The sequence below is a fragment of the Vanessa atalanta genome, chromosome Z (genome assembly GCF_905147765.1).
Source record: "Vanessa atalanta chromosome Z, ilVanAtal1.2, whole genome shotgun sequence".
NCBI classification, from domain to species: Eukaryota; Metazoa; Arthropoda; class Insecta; order Lepidoptera; family Nymphalidae; genus Vanessa; species Vanessa atalanta.
Window position 1 is genome coordinate 16,099,073 of NC_061902.1, and position 23,705 is coordinate 16,122,777.

The 23,705-nt window shown below is 35.2% G+C and overlaps 1 protein-coding gene across 1 annotated transcript in view; it reads left to right on the plus strand.

Moving 5' to 3' along the window:
* LOC125075985 (sensory neuron membrane protein 2-like) overlaps positions 1-23,705 on the plus strand; it is an 85,843-nt gene that overhangs the window by 60,521 nt on the left and 1,617 nt on the right. The window lies entirely within an intron of this gene.

Sequence of the window (23,705 nt, forward strand, 5' to 3'; positions counted from 1 at the left end):
CCTAGGCTCAAGGTTTCCACAAAAGTAAGTCTGTAATGTCAAGGAAGCCTGCAATGTTTACATACGACGGCCGCTACTCTGACAAGACATTTGTTTTATTTCATATCATATTATATTGAGTTGAATATTTGTGCTCGTCCCAATCGAAGCTGAGGTCAAAATTCATTACTATTACTACCTGAACATAATCGTTGCATTATATTGACGCACTTATAATGTTATATGTAAATTTCGGTTACAACATTACGTTCTGGTTTGAAGCAATTTTTTAGTAGGAGGTACAACTTTTTTATAAAGCGAAGCGTATAGGCGTGTAAGGGTCAGCAGGGTCAGGGGTATGTACTACATGAGTAACCGTTTATTATTTGATTCCATCCGGATTTCCGCGTGAACTATGATAAACCGGAGTTAAGACTATTTTTGACTGTTAAAGATGCCTGTGTTTCAATATATATATCATCTCAAAACATTCATACTATGTGCATACTTAAGGCTATTGTGACATGCGACTTGTTGGATCTGGATTAATTTTTGGCCAAGTTTGGAGTTCCATCTGTTTTTCGTAAACCTTTCCATGTAATAAAGATATAATAAAATTGTCAATTCAGTATAAAAGGTTGATTTATTGATTGAAATAAAATACTACTTCACATCAAAGTCTCGTCTGACAATTACTGGCTGCATCGACAATGGACTACTATTACAATGTGGAAGCGAGCGCGTTTGGTAATAGACAAGACAGGCAGATAACAATTTCTTGTTACGTTTTCTTTGACGATGAAATGATGTTACTCTTCATACGCGTCGTCAGACAGTCTTCAATTACTTCAGTATTCTGTTAAACGTATATTGGTCCAGAGGATTCCGAGAATGTAACCCCTTCCAAGTACCTATGTTATTTTATACAGATTCAAGTAATTCGCCAGTGGATCAGTGGATTTCATTCATTTAGTTTTTTATTACTTATAAGTAATTTATTGACATTAAACCATTGTACTACATCAGAGAGAGCATTTTATTAAAGAAAGAGCACCCCACTTACACTGAGCCACGGGAGATCTAGCTCCAGCTAGTTACATCAATTCATGAAATTTCGCAGAGATGAAAGAAAATCTGAATGCGCAGATAAGAAATCAGAACATCCAAAGCAATGTTTTACGATCAGCATTTCATATTGCGCTATAACCGATCCAGACTACTATCTGATTTAAAAATGTTAGTCAATTTACTATGTTTTATAAAATGTTCAACGGTAGTAGTTTGACTTTCGGCGCGGTATGTACATACAGAATTGAAATAAGCATTGTCAATACTATTTAAATGTTGCTGTGGATTAGTTCAATTGTTATTCTGCAATTCAGTTCTTCTAGTTTTCTCTAAGAATCATTTCAAATATTGTAACTCTCAGATAAGAAAAGCGTTCTCAGATAATTTTGTTAATACTTCCTGGAAATCATTTACAAAGTATTCATATGACTCCGTACGCATACGTTCCGTATATGATTACTATAATGACGATCCGGGTCTACGTTTCAATAGCTAGTTCAACAGTAAAGCTCATTACATCCCTTAGGTATTTACTGTTAAATGTTTACTAATTAATATTACTGAGCCACCTTGTATAGTTTTCTCTACTAAACCAACCAGCCACCCGGTGAATGTTGAAGTTAAACATGAACTGGTAATTTTTTAAGCAATGTGCCGTAATAAATAACGTATAAATATTATTAGGTACAGTACAAGTTCTAAATTTTACTAACAGGCATAAATTTTGACGGAACAGGTTAAGAATGTTAGGTTGAGAAATAAAACAATAACATAAATTTTATTTTAATTACATTTTTTCCCGCGTGAGTTTCAATGCACTGTAATTCCAAGCTCCAATGTCCTCCAGTATTAGAGTTGACTTGGGTAATGGGCTGTCGATTGTAGAACTTATGTTGGCGTAGGAAATTATATTTCTAGGAATAAACTTTGTTACAAACATCAAAGTAAAGATTAATTAGTCATATCTAGCAAGAATGTCGACTTCAGAGACAGAGAAATAGACATCTTATTCACGGAACGTTGTATTAATTAATTATAGTAGAAAATCAGACGAGTCTCCTTTTTCTCTATTATTTTACAAACTGAAGTCGGACAAATACAACAAAATATATCTAAAGAGATATACGATTACCTCGCACGTTTTTAAGTATGAACTTAAAGGCAAAGTAGGTATAAGTAGAGCACTCACTTAAACAGCTAGGAGATATAATTCAAAAGTTTGTGCGTAAAAAGAAATGTACTTTTATAGCCCAGGCGATTCAAATACAACTATAGCCAATCGAGATAAAAAATCTTAGATTTACATATTCCATGTGATTTCCTTACAGCTCTACTATATTTTGTACTACAGAGTAGAGATAGTTCTTATTAAGATATATCTTGATACAATATACACTATTCTCATTCAAACTTACTCGAAGTTTCACTTTAAATGTACTTTCAAACTTCGCCGATATTCAAAGTGTAGTTTTCGAGAATCCATAATGTATATCATAGATTATTCAAAATCTCGACCAATGATATCAAACGATGTCAAATGTGTTTATTTTTCTTTTGTTCTATTGTGGTTGGAATATATAAGCGAAGCAAGATCTCAAGATCTGCACCCGTAACCACTAAACAACGTCGTATTGAGTTACATAAATTTGTATAGTACTGGTATGATTTAAAAACAGAAGTTCCAAAGTTTCTTGCACGTTCTTGACTGTAGGCACGTTGTTCTTTTCAAATTGCTGCAGCGACACTCTCACAGAAATAATTTACTTGTGACATGACGAAGCAAACGACGGCCTACGTAAGCGAGGCACCCCACTCACCAGACGTTTCGAGTTCGCTAAAGAACGTCTGTAATACAAAGTTGGTAGAAGACGTTATTCGATTTTAATTTTAGACACGTTTATATAATATCGTATTTCTTATACGCGACTTCAGTCGTGCGTAGGTTTGCGCAGAAAAATATCTTTACCTTAGGACTCTAGGTTCAAGCTAATGATCAATTGGTTTCTCTTTTCGCGCGAGACGAGCATTCAAATGGCTTACATTCTAAATTTATAATAACGTATACGGGCGTCCACAAATAATAAAATATGTTAGCTGGTGTGGAATTATCAAATATAATCCAATTACTTGGAGTACGATACTCAATATTCGATAATTGACTTTCAATATCCTAAATTCGATACGATCGGAACATTTACATCGACGCGTCGGCGTAGTCGGAACTCTAGCAAGTTTATGAGAAATTCATTTTTCAAACCGACTTTGTCCTAATCTGCTTAGTTTCCATCTCAATCCCACCGGTAACATTCTGTGACACGTCAAAATTGCGTTACGTCTTTCGCAACCGCTTCAGCGATCTTTATTATTTTGTTTTTCGTCGTCGCGGTTTATTCTTATATAATTTTAATTACAATGTCTTGCAGCACTCTGTGAACATTTTGAAATATAGTATATAAGTTTATTTAGATTTGTAAATCAAAGGTCGGCTTGAAGGCCGCAACGAATGAAGGGGAATAAATCATCAGTGCTTATTTAGTTTTTGGTATTTTATAAATCTTCATTAAACGGTAAATGTTTTAGACACTCGAGACATTCTGGTCTTACTTCAATACTTCAACAAACGCGTAATCAACAGTTTACAGTAGTATATAATTATCATCCATTGTTAAGCATTTAATAGCGCAGTGTTGCGGCAAGTTTCAGTTTGCATCGGTCAATTATTCTATCAAGTGGCATTATTGTATATTGCTGTTACAATATGAAGTGTGACGTGAGACAGCTAAATTACAAACTAGAGGCCCTAACGACATCCACTGGCGCGGAATGGCCTACTTGTCTAATGCACTAGGGCCGTCTTGATAACTAACCTCGTAGTAACTACGGTTTAATCATTAGACTTTTCATGAATCGTCAAGTCACGACTGCCTTTTCAAACGACGACATACTATAAAAATACACACACATAGTGAGTAAGTTATAAAACGTGCACTCTACTCGCCCTCATAATCCGATTGCATTGTTGTATTGAACTTGAAGGCAGAATACTTCGCCCACAAATTTCACCTGTAGAATATACACGGACATAGCACAGCGAGCGCGGAAAAGTTTTACTCGTACTTCGAGTACCACGCAAACCTATTAGCTCTAACCGATAAAGGCCTTCGCTGTCTCTCTGTGTTGATATAAACACATGATACAAACATTCTAAACGCACTCTGATCTCCAATAATACAATCGAAACGCTCGTTGCAAATCCTCAGAGGTAAAATTAATAAAGGTGTGCTACTCCTCGAAACGTTATTTCCAGATAACAGACTCCACGCGCTCAATTTCATCTTACCTAGGGTGCGAAATGCAGCGGAACAATAACTCGTGCTAATTGATGCTGCCGTACGATTCAATTTACGCAAATTTTATATTTCCGTCATAGATTTTTGATCGCGTCTCAAATATCCGACCTTTTACAATTAACAGTCGATATTTGTAGTAGGCGGATTGATTAGAAGTCTAGCCTGCATTTCTAGATACCTATTCCCTCCGTGGCAACAACTGGTACTCTAAGACAAAACGCTAAAATAATTAAATATTTCTCAGAATACCAATGAGAACCAGTTGTATTTTTTTACTTGATTTAAATTAGATAGGCGACTGTGATACAGAAAATACTGTTAACGAATGCAATGTTCTATTTCATTATTTTATAGTTTCGGTACAGGTCAAGACAAGGTTGACGTATAATTAGAAAATAAACATTATTTTTTTACAAAGAAAAATATATTTATGTAAGAATTATTAGCATTAAGTCGTGCGTATATTCTTTAAGAAGTAATAAACATATATAAGGACCGTTGTAATAGCTTCATTATTGCATAAGAACCCGTTCCTCCACATCTATCTTCTTCTCTTGAAGCATATGACAGAATACATAACAAATATTTTATTCGACTATTTTATGCTTCACAGTTTTAAAATTACAAGATAGTTAGACGCAACAACGTATGTGGGGTCCCGGGGTGCACCCCCCCTTCCGGTCCTCATCGAGCGACCCCACCAGCGCCACCCGCCCCCCGAACTTGACCCGCTGAGCCTTTCATTGCGTCGAATGCGATGCAAGTTCAAATTAGAGACTCACTTTTACGGCTTCGTTGATTTATATTGATGAAATTATTCATATTATTTTGCAGCGGTTGTTCAGATGTTCTTTTTCGTTACGGACTCGTCGGATAATGGCCACACGTGGGTTGTCATCGCCGCAGATTGATCGCCTCTCCATTAGGAGTGAAATATCTGTTTTGGTTACCATTTCGATAACTATCGAATATTCGCATATCCTTTTTGTGGCTCTCAATCCAGACAATATAATTCTCATGTAAGCTCTGTGTCTATGGCTCCCAGTGCCAGTATATTTTTTAAATTTAAATTATACCGAAAGCCACTCCGCAGTCACTATCTAAATTATTTTTCTAAATAAAAACTCTCGTCGTTATCTTATTTCAATTCAAAGAAGAAAGCTAACAACGTTCTACCTTTGACGGCGGAGCAACACCTGGAAATAAAAAACTCCATGATTTTCTTCGTTGCTACTTATTTTGTATTTCCTTACCCGAGCTGCTTTATTTGATTGAAAATTCATTCGTTGCGCTACCAAATATTTTAATTCAATTCACTTTATGACATTACTAAACGCCGCCTGCATATGTTATCGATAACAATTATAATATATAATTAAAAAAATTAAATATCTGTCTCTGTTTGAATCACCGCTGACTGTTAGCGATTTGCACGGATAGAAAGAGCCATGAACGATGAATATTTATATAAAATATAATTTGTAAATATTTTATACAAAATAGTGATGCCAGTGGCGCCGAAGAGGTTCTCGTGTGCTTGTTGTTACACTGGCTAACTCTCCATTCATACCGTAACAAGGATACGGAGTATTGCTCTTCGGTGGCAGAATATCTGATGAGTGGACGGTGCCTACCAAGAAAACGTAAATCTTGCACAGAGCCCAACCACCAATTAAATCTACAACTTCAAACACATCACATTTACTTTATTAACAATCCCGAGTGAAAACGGGTCGCGAGTATTATATCTGTACATACATTACTTTAAATCAATCAATATAGGAACTGCATCATGAACATTTAAATGAATTAGCACCGTTATGAATATTTTAATAACTCGTAGGAGCGTAGTTTGTATTATCCTGCTGATTATTGTTATAGAAATAATTGGAATAAGCCCTGCACTACAACAATAACAAATGCTTAATCTATAAAAAGTACAGCTTGACTCTGTAGGCGTCGCTCCGTGGGTTGATTATCGGTATAAAGTAACGTAGGTATATATTATGCTTGTGAAAGACTGTACGAGCAGTCACCGGGAGATTCCTTTAAAACGAGTGTAAAAATATATTTCTTAAGATAAGCGTTTTTAAAGCGATCGTTCTGTTCCCGCAGTTTTTCTTTTCGGGAAATATTGAATGTTAAGAAAAACGAAACGTCTGACGGCGAAACAGAAATATAAACGTGTCAGTTATATAAAATATATAAGTAATATTCTACATTCATCAATAATCGATATTCGAGTTCCATAAAACAGAAATATAGGTCAGTTCTGTTTGCTTGTATTTTTCGGAATCACGCAAATATCGGATCCGATTTATATGGAAGTTCATTATTAATTTTTTATATTTTTTTATTTTGAGAGGATAGCGGCGAACCGTTTTGTATGGTCGTATTGCATTCTTTTAAGAGATAAGTCTTGTGAAAAGCGACCTTTGCCAAATCTATAACTGATACACGACACCGTTATCTTTAAAACATGACAAAGCCGTATCTATCACATAGATAGCCGTTTATCTATTTGTATATGTGTAGATAAAAAATATTAAAAATTATAATGATGAATTTAGTTTAATTGATTTTCGTTAAATATTTAAGTAAATAATATTTCCATTCATTAAGGCTATCCGTCACGTTTTAAAATTCGTCAGTCACATGTTTTGGCAAAATACGTGCGAAGAGATCGCTTAAAGAGAATACTTACTATGTTATAATGAGGGTAAAGTTAATGTTCTTAAAAGACCTGGAGCTTTATTAAACAAATACACAATGTCATTAATAAATAAATAAACGCATTTAGATTAGCCCAACACGTTATACTCATACACAATAATTACATTTGCTGCAGTTTAGTTAACAAGCAAATGAATGAAATGGCAAAACTAGGCTAAGTACTCGGCAACTATGAAGTCAACTTCAAGAAGTATTAAATGATTGATGATTCTGAAACGTTAAGGCTCCGTCGTCGGTCAACAAAGGAAATGACCGACCCACTAGGATACACATCGGTATTAGTATCCAACATACTTCATGTTCGCTGAATGAAAATCTATAAATTTATTTAAAACCAAAATATTACACTAGCCAATTAAAATATTTTTATATTTCCTAATATAATATTATTCGATGAATTGTGATATTCCTCCAGCCCCACTGTTCCATGTTGCACATGTGTATCCGTCAGAGCCCCGATAAAATATCCAGCCAGTTCTTTGTTCTGTCCTTATAGATCGATACTGGCACTATTTCTAGCCTGTAGTCCTGAAGTCCTCCAGTACAGGAGTAATACTATAATTATAATTCCAATACGTCCGTTAGTTGATATTGTTTCACAATTATGTATGCTGGCGTAAAAATAATACCATATCGTTAAACCGTATAAAGTTACGACCGTATAATATCATATAATGAGTGATCGAATATATATCATTATGTGTAGCGAATTTTTTATTGAAATGTTCTGATTTGCAATTCATTGTTTTAACTCGTATTAAACCCGCTTTATGTTGAACAAGAAACAACAACAACCACAATTAATTCTTAATCGCAGAACTTCACTGACAGTCGTAATTAAAAATAAACAAAAACTTTGTTTGTTTTTCGTTGTCGTTTATCACCTATATATTTTTATGTCATTAGTGAGCAGAGCATACTTTTTTATCACCTATATATTTTTATGTCATTAGTGAGCAGATTGGCAAATAGTCCACTTGATGGACATCGGTACCGTTAGAAATATTAACCATTCCTCACAGCACCAGCGCCACGCACCTCGACAGTTTAGATGTTATGTCCCAAGGGACATAACATCTAGATATAATAGATTTTGTTAAGATTGAATTCAATCGAAAAACAGAACTGGGAAGTCGATTCTAATTAATAACATGGTTGTAACAGTTGTTATTAGTTCAAGCTGCACAAAACGTTTAACCGACTGTGATACACATTCAATACTTTGTATAATCCATCTCTCTCGAGAAGTTTTAGGTAGCATATAATTAATATTAATGTCCATATAGAGTATATATGTGTAATGTAATGCATTTAATACTATAAGATTATTCCAAACACACATATAACTAAAATAGACCAACTTCATAAAGATTATTTAAAGAGTTATATCTGATTAACGAGTCACATTTTCCGCGAAGACTCGAAGCTTAAGTTGGAACCCTCGGACAGCTTATGAACCGTGAATAGTAAATCAAATAACAAGCTGTTACCTACGCTGCGGCGTAAGACTTTAAGAGTTAGAGTACCGTACCGTAGCGCTTCTATATTACTGTCTTGTACCGATGGAAATGGAAAATAAGTAAAATTGATCCTCTTTGGAGTAAAAATCGAAGACTCTCGACAATATTGCTGGAAAGCCGTTAGGACAACCGTATCGCGTTTAAGATACCACCACAGAAAACCTTGGCAGTAAAAATGTAAAATGTTCTTGTGGCCACTAATGAGATCACGTGTCCTGTACGAGGACCTCTAAGATGTTCCGGCTCTCGTGTATGTAAGGAGGAAAGCATTACGAAAGAAAGTGGTAGAACTGCTGATAAGTGGGTGCTAACTATCAAAACAGTATTATTACAATTACCAGTAAATGTGCCGTAATACCAAATTCTACATTACAAATACTACATATTAAATATACGTGTGACGTAGTTTTAAACTTTGTCAGAATTGACTTCGAGGCTCCGAAGCATTAACAATTTTTCGTTTTGTAAATATCGCAACGAATAGAGCGTACAATTATGGACTGCACATAGACAAAATGCCGATGAGAGCAGTATAATATCAGTCAAAAATTAAACATTACAAACGTCAGTCATTTAAAAACGATTGAATCGTGAACGCAATCGACCGAGCCATGAGTCCCGCTGCCGGTGCTTAATTAAAGCGCAATTTTAACAAACGCAATGTTCTGGTAAAACAAATATTACTCCGCGAAGGGCTATCTGCATCGATGGCTAATTTTCAAACGTAATGTGGCAGTCGAGATATATTTTAATTGCACTTTTAGCTTCAGTATTAAAACCGATGTAAATGGATGTGTTCGAGGTGGTACATTCAATACCTACTACAGTCTGGGCGTGACCACCCTCTCATCAATTATCGCCAAACATCACTACTCTGAGCCGAGATGGCCCAGTAGTTAGAATCTTAACGTGCATCTTAACCGATGATTGCGGGTTCACACCCAGGCAAGCACCACTGAATTTTCATGTGCTTAATTTGTTTTTATAATTCATCTCGTCCTCGGCGGTTGAGTAAAACATCGTGAAGAAACCTGCATGTGTCTAATTTCAGCGAAATTCTGCCACTTGTGTATTCCACCATTCTACCATTCCAAGCATTGGAGCAGCGTGGTGGAATATGCTCCAAATCTTCTCCTCAAAGGGAGAGGAGGCCTTAGCCCAGCAGTGGGAAATTCATAGGCTGTTAATGTATGTAATGTATCAATACTCTATGTTGACGAGTGTTACGGTTTGATGCGCGAGTAAGCCAAAGTCAACCAACCCCAGCGACGTGCAGGTAGATCCTCTGGCGGGCACCGCATTAACGGCTCACGAGCTAAATAGGTTTTAAAATATCTGTTATTAAAATTTTATTTTAGTAGCTTTTTGAAAAATGCAGTAGTGCGATCAAGCTGTCGACTGTTCTGGAGCTGGAGTCTAATGTGTAATAAAGTCTCGTTGGTCCTTAAATCTAAAACGTTGATGAGGAAAACAATTTAACAAATCTGCGACACGGCGTCGCGAGCCTCGACACTTCTTTTCACTATTACTTGGAAACGTTCGTCTAAATAATTTAATTCCGTTTCGAGCAACCGCTGACCTAGAATACGTATTCATTGTTTAACAATAATTTTATCTGTAATTATAATTGCAATTCATTTTTAACTTCGCCGTTTCATAAATTCAAATAATTTGTAAAAAATACATTCGTAAAGAAGGCATATTATTCGATACAAGATTATATAGATGATAAAAAAGCGCGTAGTTAATGCTTGTCGACTTTCAGGCAGAATATATTACATACATTTGTATTTAACTAACATGACTGTATTTTTAGATGTTGAAAAAGAGTAACTACTGAGTTGTCTTAGATTTTCGCGATTATTACACATTGAAATAAAACTAGTTTTTTAACGGATTTAATCGCGTATATTAATTATTTTATTTTAACATCCCGACGTTTCGAGCACTTTGCAGTGTTCGTGGTCACGGGCAGACTAAGGTGACAGTAAGTTCGAACAGACAAATGTATATTAATACGCGATTAAATCCGTTAAAAAACTAGTTTTATTTCAACTACTGAGTTTTTTGTCGGTTCTTCTCGGTAGAATCTACATTCCGAAACGATGGTAGCTTTACTTAATATAGTTTGTTAAATGACGATTCAAAAGTGCTTACTTTGAATAAAGTATAAATATATTCAAAAATCAAAATCAAATGTTGATTATGACTCACTGCACTGCCGTGTCATCAGTTTAAGCGAATGATTTAACAATCGAACAGACGTGCACGTAAATTTACAAACACTTGTCCGCGTATACGAGTAACCCTGCTTTAGTAACCTAATCGTATTGCCTAAGGAAGCTTACGTCAGGTCACGCTCACGGAACCTACTTATTATACAATATAAGATTTTGGTTACACCAGAATTATTATGACGGCAGTTTCAGTAATAGCGCGAGAGCTTTAACAATGTATGCGGAATCAATTTTAGTATGGAATAATGTACTACGCTTCACGTTTGCCCGAAGCTTCGTCCGCTTGAAAAGAAAAATTATTTTATTTTTACGTTCTGAACAAACTTTAACAGCCTATTTTACTCAGTGCGGAGCCGGCCCACATCTTTTTAGACTTTATAGTTCTCGACGTTTCGAAACCGCTACAAGTATGAACTTCGCGTACTTAATATATATATATATTATTTCATATTTCCAGATCTTTTACCAAATAAATTGCTTGGATTTTGAAACCAAAATCGGTAGCTGAATGTTACACCCGTTGGCAACTCATCACCGCCGTCAGATATTTTTATATTTTATATTATTCTTTCTTTGTTTTTTCGTTTCAGTAATAACTTTATACATAAAATAAAACATACTTAAATGTTTTATGTTTTCCATATCAAAATTATTAAGTAGATATATCAATATATTTAAGATAGATTATATAATGGCTAATTTATATTCATGTAAATAATAAAATTATTATATTAATATAATAATTAAACGATGATTTCGTTATGAAAAATATATTTGCTTGAATCTCACACAGAGTAAAGCAATATGTTGATTAACAGATCGACGTGTCCGTCGCACAACATTCTGTTCTTATCACAATTTTTCAATAAAGGACATTTTCTACGGTATATTTTTAATATTCATGCATCAAGAGCCACGAAATCCTCAAAGGGCCCGTCGTGATGTCACATATACGTATCCAGTGTCCTCGCCAAACTCGACGGAAAAATCTCGGTCAATCCGAATTCAATTTGCGCCCAACCGATACATTGGCTCTTTAGACATACTCCTCATAATGTACTCACATTTTCTGTTTACGTTCGACCATTTCTGGATGAGTTCTAACTGCTGGACAATAGTATGTGTGTTAGTTTTAATAGACAAAAAACTAACAGGATCAACAAATTACTGTTATCTAAAAAGGTTTTCAAACAAGTCCGTATATACAAAACTTTAATTTTCCCATAAACATAACAATAAAAACAATGTAATATTAAAAGAACATTTTTATTTATTATTTCTTAATTCTTAATGTGTAATTCCTGTTAGCCTCACTGAAGTAGGGCTTCACCGGGCGCGAGCTTCACTAGACATCGCTTTGAAATTTGACCCGTCGTGACCTCTGAATAAAGTCCATTTTGAGGAGTCTAAAGACGAAGTGGATGAGAGGAAGAGGTCCCCTGTTCGTATTACTTGTTTTGGATCGTCGTTTCCGCCAGCGGAAGGCGCAAGAGTGTGGAACCTAACCCAGTATGTGTGAGGCGTGTAACCAGCGTTATGAACGCAGTGGGCGGTGGCTACCGGTCGTCCTGTATTTGTTGCCTCGCAGGATGCGCGCATTTTGGAAGGTTAACTCTACGTGTCTACGGGTTTATACTAGAAACGGATGTTGAACAATATTTTCGGGCAACTTATAAGTACAACCAGTGATTGGTTAATAAGAAAGTTTTTCTTTAAAAGGTTAATCAAAGTTATTTTATTTCAAAAGTATTTCGTTCTCGCACTTATTATTGCGACATACAATATAATATGGAATTGACTGTAATTTTTGTGATGTAACTTGCGTGGCTATTCTCGGAGCATTAAAGTGGTATTGAATTTTAATAAGGGCCAGCAAATGATCATTTATCAGAAACTTGAAAAATATGAAGGAATTTGACATCATGAATAGGACTTATGGATGTGACTGGTGCCAGCGCAACCCACACACCACGTACTCTACTGTCATCGTTGACTTCAAAACGTCAAATAATTTAATTTTTTCCATGACTATTGAAAAACTTTAATGTTATCAATAAAAATATTTAGTGAAAAAAATGTTCGTAACTTGCAAATTCTTCTGTTTATTATTATGCTCAAATTCTCTCGAAATTCGAATAGTTAACTTATAGGAGCTAGTTTGAAGATCATATAAATAGAAAAGCAAGATGCGTGCCGTCATCCACACTCCACATACACATATAAATATAATCGTTAAGTATTCGATTAATATATTATTTGCAATATTTATATGCAGAATGTTCAATAAAAATAAAGTATTTATTGAAGAACTGGTTTTACAATAATTACAACGTATTATACAAATTATAAAGCCGTTAGATGACATCGTCGGGGGTCTGAAAGGCGACAAAGGATTGCATTATGGTCGAGATGCAATTAATGCGTGTCGAGCACACCGACGATAGCCGGGGACGGCGGGGGACGGGCGCGTGACGGCCGCGTGACGGCCGGGACAGCTTGACAGGGAGGCTCAAATAAACTTTGCCCTACTTCTGCCTCGTATCTATGCCCATTGTTACATGAAAAATACTACGCAGAATTGTTCAGAAGAGACATTTAATTTTTCGAAAGATAATAATTCTAATTAAGATTTCTGCTAAAACCACGACCATTCTGTTTCGAGGATGTTCAATAAGTGCAAGTTCGATTTGAAACGCGATCAGCAACTTAGAGGACAAGAAACGGGTTGTTATCACAAGTTTGCTTTCTCTCACTCAAATATAGCTAATTAATTTAGCCACTGGAAATGAATAGTGCTCGCTTTACAAAAATTGACCGCTTCTGAAAGAAAGATCATTTTTACTTGGGACTGCTGAATAGCTGAATATAGGTCGCCCGGTGCGCGGTTTGTAGTCATAAATAAATAGCAATTAATTGCGCGCGGTAATTACCTTATGACCGTAAAAACTATGCTGGTAGCGGTATGTGTGTCACGTCACGGTTGTTTTGATGATATTGAAATATCACAACTAATGCTCACGAAACATTGAACATTGATTTCATGCACACTCTATGCACGCACGACCGTGAGGGCGTGAAGAGTGTCGCGAGGGGAAGCATACATGCATTCCCTCCCATCCCATTTATTTAAGACGGATGCAAAACTATCAAATTATACATAAATGTGGAAGGAGCTAATGTCAACCATGATTTAATACATAAGTAGGTATTCACTTTTACGACAAATCTATTTGAAAATGTAAAGTAAGACAATTTAAAATACAATTCGTTGGATTTTAAAGGTTTTAAACGATACTTCTTTGTTTATGTTAATTAACATATTCAAATGTTTAATACAAAACTTTGGTAAAATGCTAAAACGTTATATTTGTTGGAGGATTTACAAAATACAGTTTTTTAATCACATATTTATGACACGTCTTCGTGCATGGAGTTCAAGAGTTAAAGACGAGGTCAAAATCTGTAAAGCAGGGCGGGCAGGCTTATATTTATTTAGGTCTATGCATCTACATGTAATCGCAGCTAGACGTTCTTTCTGGAGCGCGCTCGTCCCGTGGTCTTGTTTCGAGTTCGAGAAGACTCCAATTGGTTGAGTAAAAGTCTAATGTGCACCTTACATTCGCCGTAAACGATTATTTAATATTATAGAGAGTGATTTGACTTTGTTTGCCAGCCAATAATATTATAAATATAACTTTATACCGTTAGTAGAGCGTGGTATAATTTATCTGGTTGGTACTGCTCACTACTAATCAACTATTCTCTTGACTGTACGCAAAGGTGGTCTTCCTTAGAAAAGTAATATAAAAAATATATCTAAGATACGAACGTCATCTTTTAACAGTATCTCTTGAACTTTATTAACTTAATGACAGTTTGTGAAAAACGGCTATGCTCGTTTACCAGAGAAATAGTGCACTACGTCAAAGACTAGAAATTAATATCTGGTAATAGTAATACTTTATTATATTCAAATATATCCTCGATTCATTGAGCGGTTAAATTAAATTACTTTTTGTAGAAAACAATACCAAAAGTTCGAGCGCGATTTTTACCTTTGTCAATCAAAATTCCTAAGCAAATTAAACCGCTAAGTTTAACTGGCGCAAGTTTATCACTGTTGTAAACTGAATTATGTAGATAGAATGCATGTCATGGCTCTATTAATAATTTGCCTCGGCTTCGCTTTACAGCTCACTAGCTCGCATGGTAATTACGGAAAAAAATGGAACATTACTTACTTGTGACTGCGATGTTATAAAATAACGTTTGACTCGTGTGTTGATAGCCATACATAACATACAATTTTAGGATCGGACAATAACGCGATGTTTAAACATATTACATGTTATTGTCATTTCGTTCGCGCCCTGAAACCGAGGCGGGCGGAACAACGACCTCCAGCACAACTGACATGCTATATACATACATATGTACGTTTTGGTCTAAATGGGTTTAAAAAATACGACTAAATTATGGCTCGTTTTAAAGCTTCTCAATTTATAAATTCATAAATATGTAAGCAGCATTAAAGCCTTATTACTAAAAGATTATCTTTGTAGCTTATTTAAGTTCACACCTTATTTCGTCCAGTAACTTAAGTTGGAACGAAAGTTCCTCTTGGCCGCTTCAGACTTAGACTTTGAAATTTAAAGTCGAACGTAAAACGCAAATAAATAAGGTTCGTTTGTTCGTTTATGTATATCTCTATGAGATATCTACTATGATATGTATGTCTCTATGAGATATCTACCTGGATTTCAACTAATTGTTCAGTCCAATTCATTTGGATTTGTCAGAAGCATTGCGAACATTCAACAAGTTATATTAATTCAGAGAGGCTTAAGGTGCGTTTCCACTGAAAACATTGGCGTTGCAACTAATTTAAGTTCTTCACGGCACCGGCAATTTCATGATTTTGAGTCGATTTTTATCTTTATTATTTGCAACTTAGGGTAGTTGCTGCGTTATTGTCATTATCGCATATTAACATCACATGAGTTGGAAATTTTCCTTTTGTGGGAACGTAGCTTAACAGTATGTCGATGTTGCACGGTAATCCCTGTCACGCAGGCTATGTCAATTTGACTTAATGTTTCCCCGTATTAATGGATGGATATGTTGTGAACCATCCGCTCAGCTAAATGTCTCGTCCTGATGCAATACATTCATGATTAATTTCATTTCGACAGAGGACGGTATGTGTACTATTACGATATATTATAAAGCATGACACTATACCCAGGTAGATTACTTGAACCTATACATGTAGTCGATTGCGATAAGTGAAATTTGTTATCCTGAATCTACTTATTTTTGTCAACGTCAAAACGCAGCTCGTGATGTGTAAATACTTCGTTCAGATATGAAGGTCACACTGTATCGATCGAGCGCCCACAGCGCACTGCGAGTGCAACCATACTTATAGTTAGAGGCTTTCAAAATAATATTTTGTGAATTTACTTGTAAGGGTAATTGTTACGCAACATTGGTTTAACATCTATTGTCCTGTCATCTTATCTTTCAAAGATATCTTTCTTTCTATCGTTTATTTTTGTCACAACAACTTTTTGTCATGTCTAATTTCATATATCTTTTTCAATTTTAATTATTAGTTATATCAAACAATTTTACTTGTCTTTTTTTTATTTGTCTGATATACTGAGAATGGTGTCTCGGTTTTCATGCACGACCAGTATCTTTGGCCAAGTTTTATGATGGGAAGTAATCTAGTAAGCGGCATAATGGGCTCCATTCATCGCAATTAAAATACTGGCACATGGCACATGATATAACCTCAAATTTTGTTTAAGAAACATGACGACGACTGGCGGACGAATCTGACGAACTAGTTACTGAGAAATTCAACAAGCGACTCCAAACCGTATCTATATGAAAATAACTATTTAAATTTGAAATGATTGGCCCGGTCCGGCATTGTCACTGAAAATATTATTAATAATTTCGGAAAACAAAAGAAGACAGAAATTCGCGTAAAGTTATAGGAGCCTCGGAATTTCTAGTTAAGCTTGAAATAAGTCAGAGCTACCACTCAACTTGAAGCGTCACTGATTTTATACGCAGCTATATTATACCTAGCGACGTCTAATGCCCGCTCTCCACATTCACACTCGGCACCAGTACTATATTGAATTAGCTTCCTGCCTAGATTATAGGAATGCTTTCAGGTAGAAAACTAAGCTGGATAGATCCTGTCACTAAATACTATCCGAAATGCGATCGATATCTACAAGATTACGTTAATGTTCTATTGTACGAAGATATCGATAGAGGATCAGTCGAAACGCTGATACGATCGCGTTGCATTGATGTTGGATTAGATTCGGTATTGATCAGCTATAATTATACGCTAAATCTACTGTATACGCAGCAACGGCTATCAAATCCCTTCTAAAATAATAGTCTATGTATTGCATACACAGACTAATAAAGCAATATGCACCACAAAGGTATCCGCTGTTATATTAATGGAATCGGATCCGAATGTTTTTATTTTGCGTAACGGCGCGGCAAGCGTCGGCCAGTCGTCATTATCATTCCACGTGTTTCATTGTTGATCCGCCCATACAGGAATATTTCTGTAGTATACTGTATAAGACCATTGGAGTCTTTAAATTTATAAGTTTCGTTACCTTCTTTTATAATAAATACAATAATTTATGAATAGCTTAAAATTTAAAAACCAGCGACTGTCAGCGGGTTGATTGTGGACATATACGTTTTGAAATAGGAACATTAGCGACATTGATCCCTTGAAACCAAACCATTTCCTTAATCGCTTTACTAAAATAAAAATAAAACATATCTCAAAGAAATCATAACCGAAGAGCCACTTGGTAATAAAATTTATAAAATTCGAATTTAGTAAACAAGTTTTTTAAAATACTACGCGTAGAATTAAATGCTTGTGGCTAATCAATAGCGATTGCTAATAAAATAATCATAAAACTGCTTATTTCTTTATAACAACTAATCAGGAAGCCAATCGCCATTAACAGAAGCCGGTTTTGTTAATTAAAACATAAAATAAAGATTTCATTCTGTTGTTTATATTCATTCGTATTTATTTTGTTTCGGGTACAAACGAGACGTTGAATGCAAATAATTTAATTTATGGTCAGATTTTATGCTGCGTTATATTATCGGGAACGAATCATATTTACATGCGATTAGCGATTCGGTGCGGTCAGTTAGCTCTAATGCAGCAGCGCTCCCTACGTGGTTACGAAGCCGGGGTTGGCCGTCAAGTCACTTGGCGCGTTGATACGCATTGATTTTATTTGATGTACAAACAGGCCGGGTCGAGTGTTAGGAGTTAGGAAACCAGAACTGAATTGTAACACCTTTAAATATTAATTTCGTTCACGGTCACTCGAATTATTCCGCATTCAGCGGCGTCTGTAATAATTATATAATGTTACGTTAATAAGTGTCTATTGCAAAATATTCAAAACTAAGTAGACTAAAAGGTGGGGTGAAAGAAAGTTAAATACAAAGTTACTCTAACTTTGTATTTAAGTAGTTCCCTAAATAAATATATATTGTATTATGTAATATTATAATAAATCAAGCGTCAACAGGAAGGGCTTAAGGGCCGCCTGGCGATATAAAAAGTTGTAGGTTCGATCCCCTTGGGCTCTTGTCGGCGGAGTAAATAGAAGTATTAGTAATTCCCTATTAAGGGGCTTTGCACTATTCTTTAAAAAAAAAAGTAAAAACAAAATCGCTGACCGCCTCTATCTGAATCTCAGCTTACTTCTCCCGAACAACTCATCGGTTTGTGATACGGTTTTCGCTAATAGAAAAAGCGATAAACGAGGAAGATTTATGTACAGGTATAATTTGTAATTATTTAGTTTAAAATCGCTGCATTGCGACGATGTCTTATTTGTGTAATGTAAATACCTGGCTGGCCCAACCTTAAGAAATATATTAAAACTATGAAAACTATAACTGAAAAGGTCTTAAAAGGGTCTATAGAAAAGTCTGCGATAGTGTATGCCAGTCTTCCAAGACAAACTCATACGTTTATCTATTAGAGATTAGTAAAAAACAATAGGTCACTTGTGAAACTATTTTCTGGAGCGTATTATCCTTAATCTGACAAATACATATGTTAGATAGATTAAAATAATGTTAAATAAATTATTCTAATGATTATTTTAGAATATATCACCGACTCCGAACCAAAACAACTGGCTGAAACAAAAACATTTTTACCTTGGCAGATAAAATTACTCAAATTTGAATATATGTTTATGTATATCACAGTCGCGGGCATTTTTTGTCTTGGATACTGTTTGCGATGCCATAGCGTAGGAAAAAACGAATAAAAACAAATTCTCAGGAAATTATTTTTTATATTTATTTCTGTTACTTATAATTATTTTAAAATTTGGGAAGAAGTGATTACCGAAAGAGGAATCAATGTACTTAACTCAAATAAAACCAAATTACGGGTATCCTTTACTATTATTAGTTATCACATTCGGTGCGCGTTCTGTTGCATCACAGTCGAATGAAGAACAAAGAACGAATTGAACATGTTATAAATAGCATCCATAATACCCTGGTATTCATATTCGGTCAGGTGGGATGGAGGCGGCCGAGCTCCCTCTCCGCCGAGCGACCGACCCCCTGCAACTGTAGAACTTATTTACGTGACTGCATTCGAAATACCGTACGAGAGACCTCAGTGATGAGAAAGTCTGCCCTATTGTGTAGTCGACGAGGCGTCAAAAATCTATTTAATCTATTCGCCAACTTTGAGCTTCCCTTTCATACATTTTTCTATTAAATTAATATTTAATGTCCTTCAACCTGCTAGCCGTTATTCTTATGACGTAACCAACGGTAGAATGTATCTACGTACTTAGTACTTTGCGTTAATATTATATTGTAGTCGTTCATAAATGACAAAGCTTTGATGTTGACATCGACAGTTACGTATCGACAGTTACGACAGTCGAAGTTATTACTCACGTAATAACTTCGACGATATAACTGCAAGTTCAAAGAAACTAAATTAAATATTCGAAATAGAAAAATACAGTTGAATTAGTCACAAATGTAATAATTTTCTCTGAGAGAAAACTAAGATACTTCAATTGGTTTATCCTCGTATGCGTAAATCACTTATGTTATTCAACTTCTGGTCTATACTTTGATGCTGGGTGAGCGCTTAGTGTTGTACGGATAGATTATTTTATATGAATAGTTAAAAGAATATAATAATAAAAATTCGTTTATTAGTAATCGTAAGTCAGAAACTCACTCGGGTTAAATGCTCCGCGTGGGTCGTGGGGTAATGCTTTATAGTGCTGTCTATAAACGGCTGCCTCGGCAATATAATACAAATCCGATCTTTAATCGGATTGAATGATCCTGAAAGTTACCAGTACTTAATCTATACTATTTGAATCAAAATATAATTATAGTTTATACAATATATGCAGGTAGAGCCCGGTATGATACTGCAGGGCTAGGACAGTGCTGGGCTTAATACGAGATCGGATCATGTTCCAACGCTATATTTCATTTAAAGTATCTTCGTCAATACTGCGCTTTGATAAATAACGAACAATATATTCCAATCAATATATAAAAATTTAAACGCAATATTTGATGAATTACAGTTAATTCATCATTCATTGCATCAAATATGCATAATCACAGGAAACATTCGTGTTTGTAATGCTCAAACCATCCTTGCTAACATCGCTTAACTAGTCCGCAGGATACGAGACGGACACTAGCACATACGCGTCATCGGGGATATTTACGTATTTAGTTTTTAAGATTAATACCAAATATTAATAGTTTTTTAAATTATAGCCAGATTTGTATTATTATTAACATTATTTTTATGTTTTCTTTAGCATGATATGATGATAAAAATTTCATTCCCTTCTTGTATACCTAATAAATATCGAAATACAAATTTCGATTTCCACGTATTAAAATCTTTGTAAGTGCTTTATCAATTTCTATACATTTATTAATTACGCAGTTTTAATAAATTATTGTTAAGGAAACATCTGTATAGTTTTTAATTAGCCTGTCAGACTAAAGTCAACACTATATACATTAGAGTACGGTCGAAAACGCCGATATCACATCACGTGCGCGGTCACGTCACGCGGACATGTGTACGAACTTACATCCATGATTGGTGATCTATCACTGTCCCTCTCCGACTAGTATTTTAACAGTGTTTTAGGTATAAACTACTTTTCCTCGCAAATGCGAAATGTTCAGCTTTGATTATTGATTTTCATATCAGCCTTCCCACGCAGCTCTCGTCCTATGGAATAAGAAAAAACAATTCACTACGCTCAAATAATTGAACTCTAATAAGACAAAAAACATAAAAAGATAATCAGAGTATTTGTTTTTATGTATTTATTTATTTCCTTTGTTACGTAGCCTTTATATAACACGAAGAAGACACGTGTAGTGTTAGCATAATAATTGTAATTAATAGTTTAAACTTATGCTAATTTACTACGAGCGACATGACGCGCTTATGATTCAATAGTATAATAATTACGTAACGGATAAACATGTCTCTTATTCCACAGCACACAGTTCACGATACTGTCGCGGTCGAAAAATATCGATGACCGAATACCAAATTTTATAAAAGTCCGGTTAACTCGATGACCTCTGTGAGTACCTTATGCAAGGGGTTAGCGGAAAAGCAACGACGAGTACAACAGCTAACGCAGCCGGTTATATCTCCGTTCATATTTTAGCTCAACAAGTCGCCGACATTTCACTTCTAAGCACTAAGTGTCCCTCCCCTTAGAGAGATGTCAGACGTACTTTAGATGTGGTATATATATAAATGTCTCTTTGCGTACCGTGTGTGCGTTCGTAAGCCATATATCCGATTAAGTTGGAACTTTGTACAGATGTTGACTTGCGTGCAGCTTCTGGTATAGAAGATTAAGTTGGTGGAGCGCGCCGTACCAATTCATTGCTTAGAAATATCCCGGGCAACATGTCGTGCATTAGCTACTCGTATTCAATAGTCATTTTATTAGTGTTGTATTGTTATGTATGCAACTCAAAAAGTTTTACGTTTAATTTTGTCGCTGTGTCAATCAAAGAGCCCATTTGTTTCAGTGGGTAGAACACATGAATCTTCACCGAATATTAAAAGTTATTCATGACTTTTTATTACCTATTTTTACAGTTCATCCCAAGTTCTGGGGTGAAGAAAAACAACGTAAGGAAACATACGCGTTGTTATTATATCAAATCATTTAAATTTAATATAAATCATAACAATTGATGGATGTCCAAATAAACAGTTATTCCATATTTTATTTCCCCGCGGAAACAGCTGAGAGAACAACCGTTGCCTATACACTGAAGAATTGAGAAATCTAATGGCAAATATGTCTGTGTGCACATACAAGTCACTGTCTTTTAGTTACGTGTTATCCTACAGCCAAAATTATATTTTGAAGCTTTTATAATGCTTATTATAATTGGATTGTGCGAGCAAGGGAATTTACAGGCACAACTCACAAGGACGTTATTACACTGCCTATAATCTATATATCTTTGATTGAAACTGGATTCGGAATCCAATCCAAAGGGAAGGCTTGAAGTATAATTTCCGAACATGAATTTGACTGTGACGACGACTGTGAATGTGCTATAAATATGAGATTATTTATTGTGTTATTACAATATGCTTAATTAGTTAGAGATGTATTTCATAAAATATATCGATAAAGACGTTTCTTATACTATTCATATCAAAATTTATATATATAAGAATATTAATCTTACGTATTATATAGATCTCACCTCGAGATCTCCTAAACCAAAAGTCCGGTTGACTTTAAATTTAGCTTAGTTACCTACTCCTATCGCGACGTCGTCGCTCATTAAGCGGGGCCGGATCGTGGCCCTTGGGCCCGACGTGGACAGCCCGGTCGAGTGCGTTACCTCCTATGTCCATTTATATATTTCTAATATATATACTTTCAACCACAATGAAATTGTATTTATAATTACGATGTTTTTCTACCACATGATTAGAATATGCTATAACCATATTCAAATAGTAGAAATATTCGGCGTCAACGATTAAGCAATTTTTGAACTATCTTATCACAAGTCCTCATGCTGTGCTCTCAGGCAGTTACTTCCTAATCGTTAAAAAGCGGACCTACCATGAGGAAAACTACACCTTGAAGGGGAAAGTGTGAGGAGCTTTGTATGAATTTTACCCGTGTCCCGTGTACCGTCGTGTCGGGACGGGAAGTTAGCTGTTTATAAACGATAATAATAATTTTATAATTATTACTGTACAGTCGATCAATTATGTTGGCTTATTCTCACAAACTTGGTCCTCTTATTTTACAACTTCGTAAAAGATGTAAGCAGATTATTTTGTTATCATGTCGTGGGGGCATAGTGAAAAGTCTCGCGTCTCCCTACTAATGTCTGTATACTTCTGACATTCAACGACTGCGTCCATTATAATAATATGCGCACGTGACTACTATTATAATTGTTGGTATAAAATTTATACTTAATAAATAATTATAATATTAATTACTTAGACGAATAGAGGCGCACTAGAAAACCTTTATAAAATTTATAAAGTAACTCGTATACCATTGTGATATGACTGTTTACCTACACTCTCGATTCAAAATATGTTCCCGTCAGAGATGAGTAAATCATAATCACTGCCCCTTAATGCCTTACAGTTATTTCTGTGATAAGCTCTTATACATAAATGCTATCGACACATGTCGTCTCAACGATTCATCTGG